The 7,404-nt window shown below is 31.8% G+C and overlaps 1 pseudogene; it reads right to left on the minus strand.

Moving 5' to 3' along the window:
* LOC107618313 lies at positions 50-4,986 on the minus strand (annotated as a pseudogene).

Genomic DNA, 7,404 nt, shown 5'->3' on the forward strand with positions numbered 1-7,404 from the left:
ATGCGCAGCTCTGTAAACAACTATGTTTATAAGAGAAGAGAGAAGCATATTATACTAGGAAAAATATATGTCTGAGTTTTTTTTCTCTATATCTAATTATAGTGTAGTTCTCTAATACAAGAGATTTAAATGTCTAATTTATCTACGGATAATAAAACAAAATACAATCACATAATACATCCTCAAAAACTCTTTTCAAACATAAAACTATTTATTAATGCACCTAAAATCAAATAAAATACCTATATGAATAATTAGTGAATTGATGGTGTTTGAATTTCCAACAACCATCAACGTAGTTGATTTCTTGAATGAAGTCAAAGTAAGTTTTCTGGTCTTGGAAGCAAAATCTTTCAAGTGAAGTATTTCCAACCAAAGTAACTGAACCAGCTCTTTTCGTCCTCTTATCAACCAATTCCATTTTCTGAATGAAATTTTGATATTCTGATGCTTTTATTGGACTGATCCCAAACCCTTTTAGCTTCAGAGGCACATAATCTGATTTACCTGTCTGTGTCACCACCGCAACCTTAATTTTAAGCCTCTGTTGAACTTCAACATTGCTTCTGCTATTAAGGAAGTGAGTAAGCCGGTGATCATACACGAGAAACACATGATCTGAAACAATTTTTTCAAGTGGTTTCTTCAAGTAAAATTTGACATTGTTTCCTTCATCTTCACCAACACTTATGGTAAACCTGAAAGTAGAACCATCCGAGAGGATTCGTGGAACAATGAAGCAAAATATGAAGCCCAACGAAGGGGAATGTGGCGCAGCCGAAGAAGAGATATCAACATTTACATAATCATGTGATGTTCTATACTCCAACCACTTTGGAACATTGCTTCCTGGATACACATAGATGGCTTCATTGTCATTATCTTTATAGTAGTCATGTGTTAATGCTGATAAATGCTGGTATGCAAATTTCATGAGGTTGATTCGTGCATTCAATTCAATAGCCCCAAGGGAGTGTTGATCCAATTTCAAGCAATTCCAGAACAAAATGCTTTTCCTGTTTTCCTTAAGCTGCAAGGCAGCCGATGATGGAAACAACACTGTCTTGAGTGATGCGCATCCGGTGGCATCTAGATACTCAAGAGATGGGGGAAGCTCTGGTAAATCCCTCAGGTTCCAACAATATTTGATGCTAAGATACTTGAACCTTGTGAGATTCTTGATGGTTTCAGGAATGCTCTGAATATCAGACAATCCTAGATGTAATGTTTCGAGTTTGCTTTGGCGCCCAAAGGATGTCGGTAGTTGTTGGATACCTGTGAGCTCTAAGTTCAAATCTTCCAGATTCTCTGAGGTAACTGAGAAGTCCTGTAGCCTTACGCAGCCGGCAAGAGAGAGAGAACGGAGAGAGCTCAAATGGATATAGCTTCGGAGCTGCCTAAGGGAAACGCACCCTCCTAGATCCAATATCTCAAGCTTGTTGAGACAAAAAACAGATGGATGTACATAAAGGAAACTGAAACTCTTGCGAATAACTAGTATTTCAAGGTTTCTGGCTTTCGACAAGTCTGGCAGCATGGTCAGGTGTAAGGAATTATATAATCTAAGGATCCTTAAATTTACCAGATTCTGCACCAATTAGAACAATTTTAAAAAAGAATCAAACAGCTAATTAAAGTATATATGAAATGGAAATTTCATACAATAGGACACAAATATATACAACTTACCTTCACCCCACACCAAAGTTTTTCCATTCGGTTGAAGGACAAGTCCAATATTACTAGATTTTCTGCAGAAAAGTTGGTTGGCAAGGAATCCAAAGGGTAATGCATCCAACTAAGGTATCTTAGTTCATTTGACAAAGAATCAAGTTCTTGAGGAAGACACAGGCCTTTGTTCCACGAAGATGGAAGTCCATCAGAACTATACGTGGCCTCTTGAGATATGTTGCTGTAGAAATTTAGAAATCGTAGTTTGCTCATCTTAGCAAAGACTTCTTGGCTTAACTGAAGGTCCTTAATTGCTGAAAAGTTGAAGGATATGCTTCTAATGGCCTCACTCCCCTATCAACAAAGAAGTATAGAAATTTCAAACAACATTAAAAGTCTATTTTCCCCAGAAATAAATAAATAACCAAACTTTTGAGTTTTACCCTGTTGTTTTTCAATACTTGATATATGTCGTGAGAATCCCATAACCGAAGTTGATTTCCAGGGTATTCAGCAGAGCCATCTTTAATGATCTCCCAAGCCATTTCTTGAATAATATCATGCATAGATACAATATTGTGCTCAGAAATAATTATAAGAGCCTTATCTTTCAGCCTTTCCATCCCAGCAGCCACTGCATAATCTTGGTCTTTCAGTAAAACGTTTATGTATTCCAACTTGAGCTTCAATCCATTGAAAAAACAGGCAATGTCTAAGAAAATCTGTTTCTCTTGACGATCAAGATCGTCATAGCTCAGCCGCATTATATCATGAACTTTCTTATTAGGCATTCTTTTAAGTTTCTCCAATTGACTTTCCCATATATCCTTTCGTTTGCCACGAAGAAGTTGAGCCAAAACTTTAACAACTAATGGAATGCCTTTGGCATACCTGACCACCCTCCTTGACAGCTCACAATACTCCATTTCAAACTGGTTTTGTTTGAAGGCATTTAGAATGAAGAGTTCAAGAGATTCATCACAATCCAATTCCTCAACTTGGTATATCTCTTCAGCTTCTCCAACTAGCACTTGCTTATCTCTAGTTGTTATAATGATTCTACTGCCTAATCCAAACCAATCATGAGCTCCAATTAAAGTTTCTAACTGGTCAGAATCATTCACATCATCTAGAACAATGAGAACCTTCATGCGCCCAAGCCTTTTCTCAACATAATCAGGCAATCCCTTTGGTAAGTCAATTCTCAAATTTTGTTCATTCAATAGTGTAGAAAAGAGTTTCTTCTTCAAAGACATTATTCCATCTCTTTCTGACTCTTTTCTTACATTTGCCAAGAAACAACAAGATTCAAATTCGGCACACATTCTGTTGTATACTTCTTCTGCAATGGTTGTCTTACCAATACCGCCCAAACCCCAAATTCCAATAACACGTACATCTTCGGATTCTTTGAGCATCAACGACTCTTAACTGTGCAATTGGTTTGTGAATTCCAACAAGTCCTTTTGATTTAACCTGATGCATGTCATTTAATCTTGATGATATAAAATCAACAATCTGATCAACAAGCTGAGCATCATTCCTATACAACAACAAAGGAAAAGAAAATATACATTTATTATTAATTTGGAAGTTTGGAACCTTTGTTTTCTTTTATTAGCAATCTAAAAGCTTCATGAATATGAACCTAGAGAAGACTAACTTTACTATGTGCTTCTACAGGTGAAATTCAGAACTACAAAGTAAAAGAAAATTACATGTACACACAAGGCCATACATATATCACATTATCATCATTCAATGTATCATTGACTTACCTAATATACAATCAATTTACATTTCAATTGTTAATCTCCAGACTTATGCAATAACTGCTTACAAGGTAGATGCATATAACTATGTAAAAAAGCAGGAAAAGACTTACCTAAAATTTGTCGAGTGAAATCCTGATAAATCAGCAGAATTTTTCAAAGCAGTTCTCCAGTTTTGCACCTTGATCATATCATACCTTTCCTCGTGTTCAGCGAACACATTTGCAAAGGTGCCCTTTTGATATCGTACATCTGATGGATCTACTTTGTAAAAAACAGGTATTACGGTTTGTCCATCTTTTTCTCTACACTCGACTATTTTCACAAGTTCTTCTAAACACCATCTCGAAGAAACATAGTCTTGTGAGAATATCACCAATGAAATCAGCGACTTTTCTATTGCTCCAAAAAGTGCCTGTGATATGTCATCTCCCCTCTCAAGTTTGTCATCAACAAAGGCAAAAATTTGTTTTCGATGAAATTCCTTAATCAAATGACTCAGCAAACCTTGGCGAATATCTGTGCCTCTAAAGCTAACAAAGACATCATATTTTATTTGAGGAGCTCGGAAAGTTAAAGTTTTATCAGTATATGAATAAGAATTTTCAGATATCATATTTTCTTCCATGCCCTTAAATTTGAGACAAACAAGAGACCAACAAATACAACAAGTTTTATTTGGAAAGCTTTGGAAGATGCCATTGGAGATAAAGAAGTGCACCTTGTCTGCCTCAGTTTGCTTCTACACCATTCAATATCACAATTAGGAAGCATAAATATGTACATCTACTGAATTGAGATCAAAGTTGCCACAAATTAAAACATGGAAAATAAAAGAAACATTTGACAAACTTTGTTTCAAACCTGAAATGATAGTTGTTACCAAATTGATCGATGCAACATTTTATCAAACAGTTAGTGTGCAGAATAATAAGATAGTGCTTGTTATATAGTAGATCCAGCCAACAGATATAACCTGGCCTGAGAGGTTCAAAGAACTTTGAATTCTAAGATAAGAAGCACCCTCCAATTATTTAACAATGTTGTCATCCATGACATAAGCACAAGCAACAAGAGTGGACTTGTTCAAACAGGAAGAGATAACAATAATAAATGAATAATAAAATCATGAGTAACACTCATTGTCTATAGTCTTTGACTCTAAGTATACAAAAATATGTATATTAACTTGTTTCTGTATCTATACTGAAATACTATTTCAATTCATTAATGAATACACTACTCAAAATTCCTATTTTTAAATCCTTATATCACAAATGGAAGGGAAGAAGATGTCTATGATTTAAACAAAGCAGGCTGCATTAATTGTCGTGTGAAGTGACGGTCCATCTCAATATGCTTCATTCTCTCATGGAAGGTTAGGTTCAAAGCAATGTGGATTGCAGCACTACTATCAGAAAATACAGTGGTACTCCTCTGAGCTGTGAAGCCATCGTGTGAAGTTCTCCACCACTGAAAATATCTTAGAGAAAACCAAATAGGAGAATATTAAAAGAAAAAATATCATATTTAAGTCAAAACTTTAAGACCTTAAATTTATGAGTTTTTTATTTTATAAATTCTTCATAAGTATATCTTTTTCAATGTAGAACCATTCTTTATAGTTATACTACTCACATTTACTATTTAACACTAGTCTCGACACAACTTCTCCAATTCACATTACCATATACTTTTAAAGATAGCATAGAGGAAGATGAGAAGAGAAGGCCCTGTCTTATTAATTAAATCAAACTTAATGCAAGCTCATCACTGTCATACAAGAAGCTACTATAGTTATAACTCATCAAATTATCGAGGAGAAGTGCAATATACTTATAATTACCCTACCCAGACTAAATTTCTTACACAAAGATATATAAAGTGTAGTAATTTGTGATATTCCATAAAAAATTAAGCCTCAATTATACTAAAAATACTAAATTAAATAGTGTAAACGCTCAAGCTCAATCTAAATATAAAGAGAAAATATCAACATTACAGAAAAAAAAAATATCGAATTTAATTATTATTAAATTTATAACTATTTTTACATGTGAATTTTATTGTCTGTATTAAAGAGTGATTAATTCTTCACTTTTTCTTTATGAACTCCTTCACTTTAAAAGAGGTTGATTGCAAATAAATATAAAAACACAACATCAATTTACTAGCCCCCCAACAACTCTTACTATAATTCATAAAAATTTCATATACTAGTTTAAACCTAACCACCTATTTATACTATTTCTATGGTGGTATAGAAGAAAAATATCATTTCTTAAGCTTATCAACTTGTCATGTTGATCAACTTAATAACTTGTCAAATCAACATGCGTATTAGAAGTTGCAAATTTATATGAGTGGTAAGTAAATTAAAGTTGAAATATTTGATTATGAATTATCGTCTTTAAATATGTCACACTTTTTTGAAAATTTTCATCTTTCATTCTAAATTGATTTTGAATTCATTACAATGTAATTGAGATCCCCTTTAAAAGTTTTATATATTTCTTTTAATTCAAACCAAGTTACTTAATTATTAAAATTAATTTTGTTTACTCACAGAGATCAGAATTCTAGCAGGATGCTTAGAACAATAGCTTACGTTACTTTTATTGTATCTAATGTAACTTTAATTAAAAATAGTTATGACATTTTTCTTTGTCCTCAATATCATTGCATAGGGCAATTTACATTGATATTACATTTTCAATTATATTATTCTTTCACTCCTTTATAATCTATATATAGTTTTCAATTTTAATATTGTTTGACAACCAAATAGCATTACTATAGGATCACTATGTTTTGAAATTGTTGAATTCAAGAGGCAATCTAGCTTAACCAGAATAATAAATATTTGTTTAATGAAAAGTGTTTTTTTAGTTTAATTTTGATAATATAGTGTTACATAATTAAATATATATATATATAAAATTATTTTATATGGAAAGTACATCAAGTACATCAAAATTAAATTCTTTGTTTATAATGATAAGTGGTAACTTTTACTCGTTTAATATTCTATGTGATCATTTGTTCACATTTTCCATAATGATCATTCCAATTTGTCGCACTAGAACCTTGTAATCTTGTATAGATAGTATAGCCAGATATATGATTAGGAATAATTTAGTTATTAAGAACTATTATTTAATTTATTAGAAATTTTTGTCTATATAAAAACAAGCATATGTAACATAGATATAATTAAGTTCCATGAATGAAAATATTTACTGAGCAAAGCTTAGCTTCTTCTATTTTTTTTAATGAGTATTAATGAGTTTAAAAAAATATATATTAGTGTCATTTATATAAATGAGCGAGTAAGAAATCTTCTATGGTTAACATGTGAGTGAAGAAGTAAAATCTTTTACGTAAGTGATTAAGAAAAAAAAATATTAGTATCATTTATGTAACTATTATTTAAAAAGAAGTAGGTAATTTGTCAAACAAAATTTATATTTTATAGATAAAAAATAGTAATTTTATTTTTTATGGTTAATTTTTATCAACGTACAAATTTTTTGTAATTAAAAATAATTATTTACTTTTTGTGTAGAAAATCTCAAATTTTCCTGGTCATGATGAAGAAATCAAGATTCTAGCAAGATGCTTAGAATAATATAGCCACCACTTTGCCACCACAAACGGCACCTAGATATATAGTTTCAATATTAGCATTACTATAAGATGACTATCTTTTGAAATTGTTGAGTTCAAGAGGCAATCTAGCTTAACCAGAATAATAAACTTTTCTGAAACAATGCTTTTGTTTAATGAAAAGTTTTTATTTTCTTTATATCTGTAAAAAAAAGTTTAGGGGCTAGTAGATTTTGTAGTTTTTAGCCATCAATTAGCTATCAATGATGTTTTTAATGGTGTGAGATTGTATCTAATGATATAGAATCATTCAATTTCTTTTTTATGGTTAAGTGCTGATTATAATTTAACAAAA

The sequence above is a fragment of the Arachis ipaensis genome, chromosome B09, assembly GCF_000816755.2.
Source record: "Arachis ipaensis cultivar K30076 chromosome B09, Araip1.1, whole genome shotgun sequence".
NCBI lineage: Eukaryota > Viridiplantae > Streptophyta > Magnoliopsida > Fabales > Fabaceae > Arachis > Arachis ipaensis.